Consider the following 18,374-nt stretch of genomic DNA (forward strand, 5'->3'; position numbering starts at 1 on the left):
GCCAAAAAGAACCCAGGAAAGATAACAACTTTTGTGTAGGGGCAGTAGCAAGGCTGCTGGGTGAACAAATGAAGCTTCCTCAGGAGTTGAGTATTCTACAGCATTACCTAAGAATGCTGCCAAATTATATTTCTGAAGCACTTTATAGTTTACAAAGGACATTGGGAATTCTTTTTCTCATTTGATCTTGCCTTGGCTTTAGTCAAGAATACTGCTCAGTTAGAAATGTGTTCAGTGAGTATGTACACACCTGGAGGATGTGACCCAACACATGCACCTTGGCCTGTAAGCTGGAGTTTTAAAGAGGCAGAAGCATATTGATGAGCTGATGCTGGTATGATGCACCATTCAACTGGACATTAATTTCTGATAAAGAGGATCATAACTGGGAAAAACTGCACATATTATTGTCTACTGTTTCCCACGTTATTAAGGTTCCCCCCATCTTGAGTTTTATAAGCACAATGAGTCTTTTAAAACAATTAAAAAATAATACAGAGCCCTGGGATTGGATGTTAAACTGCATATGTGTGACCACAATGGCACTGGTTTTCAGCTACCCTGTAACAAGGAATCAAACCCAACCAGGAAAGGAGGGAGAGGTGTATCTTGGCAACATCGTGAGCATATGAAATGCAGATCTTAATTGAATATCAGGAATAATATAATTTGGAAATTTAAGGAAAGATATTTTCCATCAGTGAAAAAAGGCCATTTTAATACATATCACATTTTTCAGATGTCCTTCTTCCTTTTCCCAATGCCACATTTATAGTCTGGTGGAGGAATACAATTAAGGAAATTATATATAAAAAGTCAAATTTAAGATATAAAAATTCTGCAATTCTCATAAATTTTATGTTCACTTTTTCCTTGATCTAAATAGAGTATTCTAAAACTGTTAACTATCTAGGGGACACATTTTTATATACATATTATTTTTGTTTAGAAATTGTAAGCTAGTGAGAAGGGAAAATGACGTTGACTATTGCACTTATTTGTTGATAGAAATAATAGCTTTTTAACATCTGGATTCAGGTATCTTCTCTCCTAAATCACACAACTTTCATAAATTTCAAAACAGGGATTTGGATTGAATAAAAATAGGAAGCCAGTGCTTCCTACATGTCCCCTGTATTTGTGTTCATGTGTAGTATTTATGCAATGTTATGACTTGATTATAATCTATAATTCTTGGTTGTTATTTCAATTGCAACTATAATTTTTAGATTAATGGTTATATTTTTGGTAAGAATACACAAAAAGTTTTATGTTCATGATTGAAAGGAGCATCATTAAACATTCATTATTACCACTCAAATTAGTTGTCATGTGCTACATAAAAATGGTTACCTGTTATCATTTCACTAATTTAGGTTCAGCAGTAAGTGAACAGCAATATATATCTCATATCAGTAGGGAATTTTTGTTGGGGAACGGAGAGAGAAATTATTTTAAAACCCATTTGACATATTTATGTTGACAAATTATTTAAAGGAATTACTGCTTTGTCAATAAACATGTTTGTATATTGGAATAGGATTGTGTTTGGATTTACTTCTAGCTGTTTAATTACTCTATGATTGTGAAAAACAATGCTTATTCATATGGTTACGAGTAAAAAAAAAAAATACAGAGGTTGAGATGTTTTCGTTTTTTGCAGACACCTAACCTTGCCATGAAAAAACACTTTTCACTTTTGTAAGTGAGCACTGAAATCTTGCTTTTTCAGCTAAGCTAGATTGTATGATTTGTTACAGTTTTCCCCATCTACAACAAATTATTCTTAAGGAAAACAAAGCAAAAAGTAAAATGAGAGATGGATTTTTATAAATGTTGTAGAGATGTCTCTTCAACTCCTTTTGGAAAGATATAAAATGAAAATAAATATACATGTATTTTAGTGTAAAAACAGTTTGCTTTTTTCTTTCAAATACCTTAGTATGCCAGTTCACTTATGTGAAGACATTAGGACAGCCACATGGCTCTTTTGATCACATATATGAAGCATTCCATACTCCTCAGTAATTTAAATTGGTTCTTTTTCTATAGAAATAAAACCCCATAAATTTGATTCTGATCTCACCTAACTTTAGAGCTTTTTTTATTAAAGAGTCAAATTGTAGCTGATGAAGACATTTTGCATTTTTCCACATCGCATCTGGACTCTTCATAATGATGGTTTATTCTATTTTATTTAATTTTTTTTCCTGCACAGAGGAGAGGAAAAACATATAGGTCCATGAATCAATCTAGATAATGGGGAAGGCTGAATGTAATAAATAATACAGTAACAACCCTAAACTAATGAGCTGTTGCTAAGGTACGTTTCATAGGCTCATCCTCTATATAAAAAGTCACTAATAACCCCTTGGTGTAATCAGATGATAAAGCTTTGCCATAAGGCAACACCTGTGCAATTAGAACCGCAGATTCTTTTGCACGTTTCATTAATTTCAGGATTTTGTAAAGGCACAATGACTACACTAATAATCTAGTCTACTTGACTCCATGTCTACTGGAAACAAAGTGTCTAATTAGATAAAGGTAATTAATTAGAGATAAATGGAACTAATCAGGCTCAGTTAACACTAATTCTCTAAATTAAGACATTTTGGGACACCTACTATCCCGCTGACTTTGATATTTTGCATTAAGACTAGGTTCTAGAGGAACAGAAAATACTGGCATTTGAGAACTGAGAAGTCTTTTGATAGCATATTTAGGCATCAGAAGCTGAAGGAGCATTTTCTTTCATATTGTGCTATTTCACCACCTTTCTATTGCTGCTTAAAGAATTCACTTTGTAGTTATTCCAATCTGTGTTAGTCTCCATATAAATTTTAATAACCTTTGCTATCATTTTTATTATCTGTCTAGCCCACCAGTGGAAGAAAATTGCAAGTTGTTCTCTCTTAAATAAAGACTTAACTTGTTACATTAAGGAAATGTCAAGACTCATCAGACTATATCCTAAAATTCCAGTCCTTTAAAGAGAACAAACACCTAAAATTCTGATCCTTTAATTCTGATTCTTTAAAAAGAAGAAACCTCTGCTTTGCACTGTTGGACTGAAAATTCAATGATGTTGGGGGAAGAGCATGGACTTTGAAGTCAAAAGACCTGAATTCAGATTTCTGCTCTCTTTCTAAATGAGTGATCTTAGAAAGATGCTTAACCTTCCTGAGTTCCTTTGATTATAAAATGGAAATAATACTGATACTAACTTTATGGGGTTGTTGTGAACTTTATGGGGTTGTTGAGTGAGGTAAATGTTGGTTATTATACCTGTTAGGCTGAGATCGAACACATGACCTAGTGCCATATCTTGATTGACTTCTTGATTGACTACAAGATTAAGTATCAAAAATGTTACATTTTCACCTCCACCCTATGATCATCTTTGGGCTACATTTATACCTGCAGCACAGGAGAGATTAAGAATTTTCTCCCAAATAGTGAAATCAGGGAAAAAATCCCCCAAATTCTTTCTCTGTCTTGGTTTTCTATATTGATGTAGCTAGCCCTATTGGTAGGTTATTCCACAGTCCACAAGAAATGAACAGTTTGCCCCCGAATTGAACTCTGGGATGTATGTAGCTTAATATGAAGTGGATGTTTGAATCTTCCTTCTATAATTTCTCTGGGCTCTGCCCTTTCTTCTTTCTGGTCTTTGTCCTCACTTATCTGGACTACTGCTAGATTGTTCCGATAGTCTCCTAATATCCCTGCTTTCACTTCCTTCTCTTTTAATTCAGTGTCTTGTGATTCATTGAGGAAGATCAACTTGATCTTCCTCGCAGAGCACTTTCCTCATTCATTCTCTCAACTAGATCATAAGATTCCGCATTAAGCTAAGACTCCATAATGCAGGCAGGCATAACATCTTTATCTGGTTCATATTATTTAAGCAGCCTATCTCCTGCTCTCCCTTGTCAGTAGTGCCTTTTATTGCAGGCAAGCCAGGCTTACTTTTTTTTTTAATTATTGTTTTAATTGGAGGCTAATTACTTTACAATATTGGGGTGGTTTTTGCCGTATATTGACATGAGTCAGCCATGGGTGTACATGTGTCCCCCATCCCGAACCCCCCTCTCACCTCCCTCCCCATCCCATCCCTATGGGTTGTCCCAGTGCACTGGCTTTGAGTGCCCTGTTTCATGCATCAAACTTGGACTGGTGATCTATTGGACATATGGTAATATACATGTTTCAATGCTGTTCTCTCAAATCATCCCACCCTTGCCTTCTGCCACATCCCACAGAATCCAAAAGTCTGTTCTTTATATCTGTGTCTCTTTTGCTGTCTTGCATATAGGGTCATCATTACCATCTTTCTAAATTCCATATATATGCGTTAATATACTATATTGGTGTTTTTCTTTCTGACTTACTTCACTCTGTATAATAGGCTTCAGTTTCATCCACCTCATTAGAACTGATTCAAATGCATTCTTTTTAATAGCTGAGTAATATTCTATTGTGTATATGTACCATGACTTTCTTATCCATTTGTCTGCCAGTGGGCATCTAGGTTGCTTCCATGTCCTAGCTGTTGTAAACAGTGCTGCGATGAACATTGGGTTACACGTGTCTCTTTCAGTTCTGGTTTCCTCAATTTGTATGCCCAGCAGTGGGATCACTGGGTTGTATGGCAGATGTATTTTCAGTTTTTTAAGGAATCTCTACACTGTTCTCCATAGTGGTTGTATTAGTTTGTATTCCTACCAACAGTGTAAGAGGGTTTCCTTTTATTTATTTTTATATTTATTTTAATTGGAGGCTAATTACTTTACAGTATTGTAGTGGTTTTGCCATATATTGACATGAATTAGCCATAGGTGTACATGTGTTCCCCATCCTGAGCCCCCCTCCCACCTCCCTCCCCATCCCATCTCTCTGGGTCATCCCAGTGGACCAGCCCTGAGCACCCTGTCTCATGCATTGAACGAGGGTTCCCTTTTAAACCCTCGCCAGCATTTATTGTTTGTAGACTTTGATAGCAGCCATTGTGACCGGCGTGAGATGGTACCTCATTGTGGTTTTGATTTGCATTTCTCTGATAATGAGTGATGTTGAGCCAGGCTTACTGTTCTTTATCTCTTCTTTTATGCTCTTATTCCACCTGAAAATTTCTCTTCTTTCAAGAGTTATTTCAAATCCTGCATTTCTCCCGAGGCCTACCTTGACAATTAAGGTCTACCAAGAGCATTCTCGTCTCTCAAGGCACATGGTGGCCCTCAATGGCACCACACTGATGAGATGTCTTGGTTAGGAACCATATCCTACTCTCCTTGTGTGGAACATCAAACAAGAGAAAAAATAAAAGAGAAAAAGAATAAAAATTAAAAAATAAGTAAATGAGAAAAAATTTTTTAAAAGCAGTTTGTGAATATGTAAATGCCAGTGTCTATAGATGAGCACAGGTGAAGAAAGGGCTTAGACTTGGGAGGGGCTCAGAGAGTAGTGGAGAGGAGAAAGGAGGGAGATGATAAGGAGAGATTCTGGGGTAGAGAGGAGGGACTCTTCAAATCCTGAGACTGTTTTTATTCCCTGAAGAGAAGTTTACCATCTCAGGAAGTGGCATGGGTCTAGCTCTATAATGAGACAGTTGAAAGTTTTCTGGAACTGCACCTTCATGAAGCAAATTGTCCTTCCTGGCAGACATGCTTAATCTTGTGATGGAAAAAAATTGTTTTAGGATAAGACCTCTGCATGACTACTGGGTGTGTGTGCACACTGGGTGAGAAGAGGTACTCTGGGCAAGAGAGAGGAAATCTGGGACCTGGGGGACTGTGCCCAGGAAGTGAGGGACATCAAGCTAGTTATTCACTGCTTTGCGTGGAACCCAAGGTTGTCCTGAGAGCTAGAGCAGATACCCTCTTACATGGCAGAGATCCTGATACAAAGTACTTCTTACCCAGTTCTGGAAATTTACCATCACGATTTCTTTCCAGTGTCTCAAGGCTTCCGATTACTGCTTCAAGACCTATGCTTCTGGGAGAAGTAATCCAGTACATCATAGGGTTTATTAGACTTCCTGAGAGCAACTTTTGTTATATACAAGGATGAGGGCAGATGGGGAAGAACTTGCCTCTGGATGCAAACAGAATATAGAAAGAGAACAGAAATCACCCAGACTACTACATTCTTCACTTCCGACTACTCATGCAGGAAGTTCTGTGCGTGCTCACAATCTCTCTTGCCTTAGTCTCCAACACCAGCATAATCACAGATGCCTCTGCAAAGTGCCTGGTGCATCAGCGGTGCTCAATAAATATATGGACGAATGAAGGAATAACTTCTCAGTGGGCCTGTTCATCCAGGTTTGGTCCTTTGCAACCCATGTGTCAGCATGCTGATTTCCTAATGATCCGTCTACAGCCCAGTTTGATTTACAGTCTTTAAAATCACTGCAGATGGTGACTGCAGCCATGAAATTAAAAGATGCTTACTCCTTGGAAGGAAAGTTATGACCAACCTAGATAGCATATTGAAAAGCAGAGACATTACTTTGCCAACAAAGGTCCATCTAGTCAAGGCTGTGGTTTTTCCTGTGGTCATGTATGGATGTGAGAGTTGGACTGTGAAGAAGGCTGAGTGTCGAAGAATTGATGCTTTTGAACTGTGGTATTGGAGCAGACTCTTGAGAGTCCCTTGGACTGCAAGGAGATCCAACCAGTCCATTCTGAAGGAGATCAGCCCTGGGATTTCTTTGGAGGGAATGATGCTGAAGCTGAAACTCCAGTACTTTGGCCACCTGATGCGAAGAGTTGACTCATTGGAAAAGACTCTGATGCTGGGAGGGATTGGGGACAAGAGGAGAAGGGGATGACAGAGGATGAGATGGCTGGATGGCATCACCGACTCGATGGACATGAGTCTGAGTGAACTCCGGGAGTTGGTAATGGACAGGGAGGCCTGGCGTGCTGCGATTCATGGGGTCGCAAAGAGTCGGACACGACTGAGCAACTGAACTGAACTGAACTGAAAATCTTTCATGACACCATGCTACTTATAGGATCAAGTCCAAACTACTTAGCTTGGAATACAAGATCTTTCATGATCTCCTGCAGCCTTCCCAATCTGACCTCTCAAAGAAAGCCCCATGTGTGCAGCTACACATTGATACATGCCCTCAGACTCAATCCAACCAGACTGAACCACTTCTAGGTCCATGATCACCTGAGACATTTAAATCATACATTGTCTGAGTTATTTCTTCCTGGAACACTGTCTGCTCTATCCTGTGTCCACCTGGAAACATGTCCTGTCAAGATCAGATTTTTCTATTTATTTTCTTTCTTTTTGGGGAGGACTGTGCTTGTGCTGGGTCTTCGTTGCTGTGCAGGGGTTTTCTCTCGTTGCAGCAGGTGGGGCTACTCTCCAGTTGTGGTGCCCGGGCTTCTTGCTGCAGTGCCTTCTCTTACTGTAGAGCACAGGCTCCAGGGCGGGCGGGCTTCACTAGTTGGAGCGTGCAGGCTCAGTAGTTGTGGCACACGGGCTTAGTTGCCCTGCAGCATGTGGAATCTTCCCAGACCAGGGGTTAAACCTGTGTTCCCTGCATTGCCAGGTGGATTCTCATCCGCTGGACCACCAGGGAAGTTCCTCAGGGTCAGATTAAATGCGTCTTCTGCAGTGAAGCCTTCATGAGCTCCTAAACTGAGGTGCCAGTCTCTTCTAATTGCCCTCTACCTCTGTAATTGTACCAGTCACAACTGCATGGCATTTATGTGTTGACATGAGTATCTGTCCTCTATCTTATCATCATGACCACTTATATCTTATTTGTCATTATATCTTCACACTAGGCATCTGTTATGCTCTTGTGTGTGTGTGTGTGCGCGCGCGTGCGTGTGTGCTCACTCAGTCGTGTCCAACTCTTTGCGACCCCATGGACTGTATCCCGCCAGGCTCCTCTGTCCGTGGGATTTCTCAGGCAAGAATACTGGAGTGGGTTGCCATTTCCTCCTCCAGGGATCTTCCCAACCCAGGGATCGAACCCGCGTCTCTTGCATCTCCAGTATTAGCAAGCAGATTCTTTACCACTAGCGCCACCTGGGAAGATGTGCTCTTAATAAATTTTTAATTGCAGATTTAGGCTGAGACAGCTTAAGACCAGATTCTTTTCCTTCTTTCTTTAAAAAAATTTTTTTTCCATCTTTTTTCAAGAAATTGTCCTGGTATAACATTATCTCAGTTACTTTCTTTGTAAAACAAGAGCATAATTAAAACTATGAGTCCTTTTTAGATTGCCTAGCTGAACATCTAGGCTCCATCCACCTACAAAAGGCCATCCACTTCCACTCTCTGCGTCTGGAAAAGGCCTTAAACTCCACGTCTACTGTCTGGGAGGATGCAGCAGCACCTGCCCCCTTCCCTCTGCAGGGGCTGTTGTGCAGAGGGCAGCCTTGTTTCTCCCATGGGTATGCTCTGACATGGATTTGCGTTTGGCCTGGAAAATCCCTGGACAAGGGGCCTGGCAGGCTACAGTCCATGGGGTCGCAAAGAGTTGGACACGACTGAGCGACTTCACTTTGGAGGGGCAGGCAAGTGAGGTCCACTGGACAGATGCCTGGTAACTGTGAGGATCCTACCCACAGCACCATTTCTGCTTCCCTTTGTCTTGGAGGCTCTTGTTTATTGTTTGCTTCTGTTAGTTCCAAGTGGGCTTCCTTGTGATGTAAGTTCAGTCCATTATCTGGTCCACAATCCAGACAGTTCACAGATACAACTCTTATCTAAAGCAGCCCAGCAAGATGTCCCCAGAATATAATCTCTGTCCTTAAAGACAGCAGTAAGGTTTCCATCCTCCTCTAGCTTTCCTAAGAGGCAAGAAGGCTGGCTTTGATGTGACCTACATATTCTAGTGCCTCTTTAGGAAGGAGTGCTCACTCTCCACATTACTCGTGCAGCTTTTCAAATGGGAAACTGAAGAAAACAAATAGCATGGGGTTAGACGAATGTCAGCAACCAGTGCCTGCAGCCTCGAAAGATCAAGTTCTGAATGCTCTTCCACGGAGCCTCTTAATCCTTCTTATATCTGAGAGTGAAGTTACCAAAGGGAGCAGAATCCTAGCTTCCTAATCAAATTGTGTGCTAGGAGCCAAAGCTGCTGCTTCCTGGATGATTTCCACAGAAACTGGATTCTTTCATCCCAGCCTAGTGCAGACACGTGCTTCAGTCAGCAGCAAGTGTCTTCCCCATTGGGGTGGACTGACATTATCAAGGGCCAAATTTTAAAGGCCAGAAAATGCCTGAAGCTTGAAACCTGCTGAGGCAACTGAGTCAAGGCCCCAAACACTGGATTAGGGCTCAGGCGACCTTTTGGTTTAGGTTTAACAATTTTTTTTTTGTCATGTCCCGTCAATTATTACAGAGGATTTGTGACTCAGTTGTATCTTCTTATGAAGTGAATGTTCCCGTTGAGCAATCTGTTACTTAACAAGCCACACACATCTGGCAGAAACAAAGGGTTTATCCGAAATATTTATTCACAGGAAAAATACATTCCCTTTCTAGCTCACTGAAAGAATTCACCTAAGTATTCTTCTCATAGGCCAGCCAAATCAGGGAAAGCATGTTGGGAGAAAAATTTAACTGCTTTGCTGTTGCCAAATATTTAATACTTTAAAGAGGAAGTTCTAAAATTTAATAGTTGATTTTATTATTACTCTTTGGATATAATTAACTAGGGACGCACTTTAAACTGCTCTGTTCTAGCTATTGAAATGGATTTTATGGTTTACACTGGGGGAAAAACTTTGGTCAGACCATGGGCTGCTCCCTTGGTGCACATTATTAGAGTCTTTTTAGAGACAAGCAAGCAATTTTGCTGTCATTGGTCTTGTTCAAATAAAGTATGTTTATCTATGCAATACTCTTGGGAAAGGGTGTCAAGAGGGGATCACCAGTTAGCGGCTGACACAGCTCCTGCATACATGTTGAAAAAACTCCTCAAATAGCAAATGAACACATACATTTCATTTTTTATGTGGCTGATAGTATGTTATATCATTAAGTGAAAAGAACATATTTGTCCCATTCAAGTTGAGTTTAGAACTCGCTTTTGCCTCTAATACAAATGAGGGCCCTGGGGCTCCACAGAGCATCCTGTAGACACCAAACAGCCACTCAGGACCCGAGGGAAGGCAGGTCTTTATACCCTGAATGCTGACTTTAATGGGCTGTTGGCATATTTCCCATCAGTTCCCAGATATTGAAAAACCACCTGGCCTACATCGGATGCTGAGTCTTTTCTGCATATTTAGTTTGACTTTGTATTGTTATAGTTCAAGCCCCCAATTCTCCTCTCTTTGGTCCCTCAGATTAAAGCATCCATTCACTTGTTTATTCAACAAATAAGTATTGAACAATAAGTGACAAATATGCTACAGGCACTAATCTGAGCTCTTGCAAAAAAGTGTACAAAGCAAACAAGGCGCCTGCCCTCAAGGAACTTACAATCTGGTGAGGATGTTAAATGAATTAAGAAACCAAAAAATCAGAAATCAGAAATGCTATAAAGAAAGATTTAGTGCTGAATTCGACGAGAACTGAGTCCTCAGTGTTCTCATGTACAAATTGTAAATAATGAGACCTACTATGTAGAGTTTGAGGATTAGATGAAACAAGACAGTGTACATACATTTCTTAATGCAGTGCTCAGTATGAGGCAAGAGTTCAAGCATATAATTGAATACATGGGAGGATCCATGGTGTATTTGATGGAGACTTGAAAATTGGATAATAGTCCCCCAGGGCTGAAATTCAGCCTTCACATTTTAAAGCCATGTCATAGAGAACAGGAACTAGTCATTCTTGCCATTTATTTGGAAGTGTGAGCAAGTGTGCTAAGTCGCTTCAGTGGTTTACCAATTGGTTTCTTCTGAAGTATCCACCTAGTGTTTTGCTTAGGAATTCTTTCAACTCCTTTTTTATTTTTTGGCTGCTCCAGGGACAGGGGAGCCTGGTGGGCTGCCGTCTATGGGGTCGCACAGAGTCAGACACAACTGAAGCGACTTAGCAGTGGCAGCAGGTCTTAGTTGCCACATGTGGGATCTAGTTCCCTGACCAGGGATTGAACCCCAGGCCCCTGCATTGGGAGTGTGGAGTCTTAACCACTGGACCACGAGGCAAGTCCCTTGTTTCAGCTCCTTTGAATGGCATGGTTGTCCTTGGGGCCTTTTCAAAAAGCTTCTTGCAGCGGATGTGCTCCCTCTCACTCCAGTTTGATTGGAAGTGTAGATGATAAAGTGCCTGATTCCTAGGGTTCTTTTTCACTTCCTGAGATCTAGAGAGATCCTTGACTTGGGATATCCTACTTACCAGAGATTCATGAACCATTTGCCATGTGCCCAAATTTAATCTTTAAACAGCTTTTTCAGATGGGTATTATCACTTACACTTCTTTTAAAGATGAAGAAACTGAAGCTCAAGGAGGTTAAGTAGGTTGCTTATGGTTATAAAGCTAAAAAATGAAATAGAATTAATTTATTAACCCATTTATTGAGTACCTGCTATGTTCCAGGCCTATTCTGGGGTGGGTGGTGATTATATACCTTTGAAGAAAGCATGAGGGGAAAACAGTTAAATAAGTAAATAGAATGGTGAGCATGCTATGAAGGAGAGACAGAGAGTGGAAACGTGATGAGGGGGCCTGCAATCGTAGGCTTCTGTGAGGAACACCTTTTAGATGCAAAGGGCAATGTAGACAAAAGAGTGGGGCGATGCGTGGTCATAAGCTGGGGAAGAGTCTGCACTAGGCAGATGGAACAGCGTGTACAGAAGACCCGAGGCAGAAAAGAACATGGTGTATCTTCAAGGAACTGCAGAAAGGTAATTGTGCCTGGACTTTAAAGACCCAGGGAGACTGACACAAGATGAAAATGTTGAAGAAGTTTAGAGACCAAATCACATGGGACCTAGTTGGCTTTGTTAGGGAATGGACTCTATCCTAATCTTAATAAGAAGTCATTAAAGGACTTTAGCTGAGGAGTGATTTAATCTCATTTGAATTTTTTAAAAGATCATGCTGACTATTCATGGAGAATGGAGTGGGAAGGGGAACAACTGAAAAAGCAGGAGAACTAGTTAGGAAGCTGTTGCAATAATCCAGATAGAAAATAATGGTAATTTAGACTAGAGTGGTAGAAACAGAAAGAAGTGAATGGATTCAAGAGATTTTTAAGTATACTTTTATTTTGCCATACCACACGACATGTGGGATCTTCATTCCCTGGTCAGGGATCAAACCTGCCCCACACTGCATTGGAAGTGCAGAATCTTAACCACTGGACCACCACCAAGAGAAAAACCTTTTGATTGAATCATTTGGGATGCTTTCAATTTCAAATAATAGAAACTGACTTAGAAAGGTTTCCCTGGTGGCTCAGACAGTAAAGAATCTGCCTGCAAAGCAGAAGACCCTGGATTGGGATCCCTGGATTGGGAAGATCCCCTAGAGAAGGGAATGGCAGCCCATTCTAGTACTTTTGCCTAGAGAATTTCATGGACAGAAAAGCCTGGTGGGCTACAGTCCATGGACTTATAAAGAGTCGGACACTAACACTTCCACTTAGAAAGTAGAATGATTTATTGGCTTTTGTAACTGTCATATGTGGAGGTCTGGGTTCAGGCAAAGCTCAGTGAAGTCTCTCCAGGACTGGTTTCCCATCAACTGATTTTACCTTCTGCCATATATACTTTAGCATAAGGGCACTACCCTCATGATCCCTAGGTGGCTGCTAGTAGTTCCAAGGCTACGTGCTTTTACATCCTGTTTGGAAAAGAGAGTATCTTTGTTCCAGGATTTCTAGCAAATGTCTCAAGTTTCACTCTGATTAGACCAGCTTAAGTCTCATGCACATTTCAGAACCAGTTATTGGGGCTAGGAAGATGGAAGGCTCTGACTGACTTGGCTTAAGTCATGAATTCTACTCTTAGAGCTATGGGGTCAGAGTTCCTGAAACCACGTGGTTCACCAAATGGAAATGGAGACTGTTGAGAAGAGCGAAGGGAGGAATATATGCTGGGAGCCAGTTAAGGCCTTCTCTGTTAATGAGTTTAAAGTCAAGATTTAGGGAAATGAGGGACCAGGGTGTACCCTGGTGATAATGCTCATTAAAAAATGGAGAGCAAGAGAGGCAGGTTTGTGAAGGAAGATGATGAGTTCAGGTGTGGTGGCAGAGCCTGAGAGATATCCAGTCATGTCCATCAGGAAATCCAATGGGCCGTCTACAGCTCAGAAAGGAGGTCCTGGCTGAAGACAGAGATTTGTGTGGGTTGAATGACCTGGTCAAAACTTGTGACCTTAATCTGAAAGCATCAGTTCAGTTCAGTCGCTCAGTCATGTCCAACTCTTTGCAGCCCCATGAACCACAGCACGCCAGGCCTCCCTGTCCATCACCAACTCCTGGAGTCCACCCAAACCCATGTCCATTGAGTCAGTGATGCCATCCAACCATCTCATCCTCTATTGTCCCCTTCTCCTCCTGCCCTCATTCTTTCCCAGCATCAGGGTCTTTTCAAATGAGTCAGCTCTTCTCATCAGGTGCCAAAGTACTGGAGTTTCAGCTTCAGCATCAGTCCTTCCAATGAACACCCAGGACTGATCTCCTCTAGGATGGACTGGTTGGATCTCCTTGCAGTCCAAGGGACTCTCAAGAGTCTTCTCCAACACCACAGTTCAAAAGCATCAATAATTCTGCGCTCAGCTTTCTTTATAGTCCAACTCTCACATCCATATATGACCACTGGAAAAACCATATCCTTGACTCTGAAAGCATATTTTACATTATTTTTGAAAGGAGCATTTAATCACATAATGGCTATTTAGATATTATATATATTATTTTAATGCTTACAACTATTCTTTCCCATTTTATAGACTGGAAAACTGAAGCATAGAAAGGTTATATTGAAGCTCATGGTGCTCGTAAAGAATAGCCAGGAGAGTCTGGCTCTAGAGCCCTTAATCCCTGTCCATAGGATTCTGCTGTCAGCTGTGGAAACAGAAGGGGAATGACTGAAGTGATCACTTGGCCAATCAGGTTCTTACACGAAACAGTATGGTTGCTCCTCAGTTCCCCCGGCATGGTGGTCTTTGGAACTGAATTGCTTCCGAGGAGCACAGCCCTAGAGGTGAACACTGCAGTTTGTGGTGATCCTCTTGGGCCCCAGGATGGCCAGTGGGGAAAGGAGCCTGCATTGTCACAGATGTGAAACAGCTAAGCAAACCAAATGACACAGGCGACGACAAGAGGGTTTTATGATAGGGGCTTCTGAGCCTCTAGCACATTGTTTTGCCCCATTCTTGCTAGATCCTCATTCTTCTAAACCACTTTTGACAGCAGGACAGATCTGGGAAAGGCTGAAGTGAGAGTGTATGCTTCTCTTTTTCCTTCAGCAAAATAGCAATGATAGTTCTACTCCGTCATTTTGTATTTTCTCTGCCTCTTTGTTCCCATTAGAGTGGATAATTAAGAACCAAGGATAAATCCTCTTTTTTGTTAAAATATTTTTTTTCCCACCAATGCATAATATCCACAGCTTTTCCTCCCCTTGATGAATGATATAAACAAGCGTGGGGAAAACAACTCCAGGCCGTGTATTGAGTAAGTAAACCTCTGAACTGCCCACATTATTTAGTGAGAATATTTTTTTCCCCTTGAATCAGATGTTGATCATAATGGTCAAAATAATCCTTGGCACTTTTTCTAAGCTTGCTCATTATCATTCAATATGTTCAACAAAATTATTAAATTTAAAATAATATGGTGCACCTGGTTGAGATGACTGTGAGAGATTTGGCTTCCTGTCTCTTCCTTAAGGATGAATTCAGCCCAAGGGTGTACTATGAACTTGGCAAATAGCATTATAATAGAGAATATTGCCTATTGGGTAGCAGGAGTTGATGATTAAATTGAAGTGTGTACTGTCCACATAAAACAAATAATGCTCTTTTTTTTTTTAACTTTTACTGTGAACATTCATCACTGGTGCTGAAGATGCACAGTTGCTAATTATTGTGTTTTTAACTTGTAATATACTGTAAATTTTGTATAATACTACTGTGACCTTATACAGAACAGAAAAGATGACAGGAGGCCTATAATTATTGTATGGGGAAGAAATGCCTGTAATTATCTACTATTTTTAGGACCAGCATGCATGGCCTCTTAATTTACATAAGCTTTAGACATTCACACATTTTCTGTCTTTGCTTGTGGATGATAAATTTTGCTCAAATGAAATCAGAAGACATACTGTTAGATGAGGAGTTAGCTAACTGGGAGCTTGATTACAATGAACAACACAAGCTTTGGTGCCAGCTAAAAACAGGGAGCATTTATTTGGATGGGATTTGTTTAAGGCAAGATTCAAAACATTAAAAAAAAACACACACACACACCATATTACTATATTGGGGACTGATAACGTGTGATTATTTTTTTAGAGAACTGGTTAAATTATCTTGTGGAAAAGCATTAACCTAACAAAGAGAAAACCTCTAGGATATTTATCACATGGAGGGTGATTATGACAGCATGTTCTTATTAGAGATGAATATTTTGTGCTCATTAAGGTTACCCCCTTGAGTGCTGAAGGATGCAGAGTGCATTGCAGTGGAGTACTGTAGTTCTATTGTCCTGTGAGCACTTGCTGTTGGCTGAGGGGTTTCATTCCAAATTAAGGGGCTTCTCTGAAAGACCCAGCCCTGGCAGGGTCTATATTCCAGCTACTGGGCACATGGAAGAGTCTGGGTGGTTTTCAATTCAAACAGTCCAGGGATGTAACTGCAAGAATTGAGAGTGGTATCAAGAGCTCTCTGGTCTCCAAGGTGGGGGATAGCATGTGGGAAGGGCATGTATGGTCTTGGTCCCTGAAGAGCCCCACTTGAAGGAAGCACAATGATATTCCGAACCAAAACTATAGGCAAACTCAACTCCCTACATTATGAAGGGATTTTTTGCTATAAAAATAATTTTAAATGACTTCTGCCAAAGTAGCAAGTTTTCCTGAAGCACATAGAATGTGACTGTTTTGCTTTGCTCACTTTTTAGAAAATGATTATTACATTTATTAGCTTACCGGAAATTACACATATGCAATTGCAATTTAAAAGCTTACATACAATCACTTAAAAATATTATAAGAAAGATGTAACTTTACTCCAACCCTACCCTTTCCCTCAAATTTTTAAATCTAACATATGACAGAAAAGCAAGTTATAAGTTTTTGCTGTTTGGTTTATTGGATCTTTTAAATGACCATGTAATACATAATGCAAGTGATCAAGAGTTGGCAGGACGTTTAGGTATGTGTCATGTCCAAGGGCTCAGAGCCCATAATATTCCTAATGATACCATATTCTTGGGCTAGCTAGTCTTAAGTTTTTGCAATATGTATCTCTAAAATATAATGACACTTTTGGGGCTTCCCTGGTGGCTTAGTGGTAAAGAATCCACCTGCCAATGAAGGAGACATAGGTTTGATCCCTGATCCAGGAAGATCCCAAATGCTGCAGAGCAACTAAGCCATGGGCCACAACTATTGAGCCTGTACTCCAGAGCCTGGGAACCGCAACTACTGAGCCCCAGTACCACAACTACTGAAGCCCGCATGCCTGTGCTTCACAAGAGAAACCAGGACACTGAGAGGCCTGCGCACTGCAACTACAGAGTAGCCCCTAATCACCGCAACTAGAGAAAAGCCCAAGCAATAACAAAGATCCCACACAGCCCCAAATAAACGAACAAATGAATAAAATTATTCTTTAAAAACACAAGGATACTTTTTAAAAAACAGTCACAATACTATTGTTTCACCTAAAAAATTTAACAATTCCCCAATGCTGTCAACTAAGTCAATGTTCAGATTTCTCTAATTACTTGTTTTTTTTCTGCATTTGCTTTATTATTTTTACATTTCATTCGTTTGAATCAGGATCCAGAGAAGGTTCACCTATTACTTGGGTGTTTTATCTCATAAATCTCTTAATCTATAGGCTTCTCTTCCCATTTTTTTCCCCTTTGTAAATTATTTGTTATAGAAACACATTCATTTGTCCTATGGAGTTTCCATATACTGAACATTACTAATTGCATCCTTGTGGTACCATTTACCATATTCTTCTGTCCCCTGTATTTCCTATGAGTCACATGTTAAATTTAAAATTCAGTTAAATTCAGATTTGGATTTCTGGCAAGACTGCTTTATGTTATGTTCTATCAAGAGGCATGTCATGTCTATCTCTTTTTGTGTCTCTCTTTTTGTGAGGTTAGCAATTATTGACTAGAATAGTCTAAAACTTATTTTATTGAGAATTGCAAAACGGTACAGTCTATCATTTCATTACCAATTTTTCAACAAGACTTCTTCAATAGTAAGAAATTTCCCTTTATCAACTATTTGGTTACCTACAGTATGACTGGTTTAACCAAAATTCCATTTACAGGTTTCTCTTTCTTTGTGAAAAAATCTTTTGGAGTTTCATAGATATAGAAATCTCCCCAGGTTTTCAGTGAGTTGCTGGAGTGTAAAGAACAGCTTCAGAGAAGGCAATGGCAACCCATTCCAGTACTCTTGCCTGGAAAATCCCATTGGCAGAGGAGCCTGGTAGGCTGAGGTCCACGGGGTTGCTAGGAGTCAGACACGACTGAGTGACTTGACTTTCACTTTTCACTTTCATGCATTGGAGAAGGAAATGGCAACCCACTCCAGTGTTCTTGCCTGGAGAATCCCAGGGACGGGGGAACCTGGTAGGCTGATGTCTATGGGGTCACACAGAGTTGGACATGACTGAAGCGACTTAGCAGCAGCAGCAGCAGCAGCAAAAAATAGCTTAGTGAATAGGTTCCTTCCATACAGTCAGATAATCATGTATTCTCCTGGGAGATGATGAATCCCAACCTCCTTTGAGCTTTATTGCCCGTCATTTCTACCTTTGAAATGATGATGATGATTTCTCTGACCTAGTCAAGTTGCCTTTGTACCTACTTATCCTTCTACAGATAAGTCAAGGGCAAGGTCTCTACCTGATTCGTTATATAATTGTACTTATTTCTTCATTTTTGGCTGCATTGGGTCTTCGTTGCTGCGTGAGCTACTCCCCAATTGCGGTGAGCATCCATCTCACTGCAGTGGCCTCTCCTGCCGGGGAGCAAGGGCTCTGGGGCACAGGGGCCTCAGGAGCCGTGGCTTGAGGGCTCAGCAGCTACAGCTCCTGGCTCTAGAGCACAAGCTCAATAGTTGTGGTGCTGGAACATAGCTGCTTCCCAGCGCATGGAATCTTCCTGGACCAGGGATCGAACCCATGTCCATCGCACTGAGCCACCAGGAATGCCCAATCTGATTCTTTATTTTTCAGATCT

General features: G+C 40.7%; 1 long non-coding RNA gene across 1 annotated transcript in view; it reads left to right on the forward strand.

Annotated features, from left to right (window-relative positions):
* LOC123334060 overlaps positions 1-1,912 on the forward strand; it is a 5,009-nt gene extending 3,097 nt beyond the window's left edge. Inside the window, exon 2 of the long non-coding RNA XR_006551813.2 lies at positions 1-1,912. This exon is cut by the window's left edge and continues 791 nt beyond it. This is a non-coding gene — a long non-coding RNA (uncharacterized LOC123334060).
* Positions 1,913-18,374: the final 16,462 nt, after the last annotated feature.

Source organism: Bubalus bubalis, chromosome 6, assembly GCF_019923935.1.
Source record: "Bubalus bubalis isolate 160015118507 breed Murrah chromosome 6, NDDB_SH_1, whole genome shotgun sequence".
Classification (NCBI taxonomy): Eukaryota; Metazoa; Chordata; class Mammalia; order Artiodactyla; family Bovidae; genus Bubalus; species Bubalus bubalis.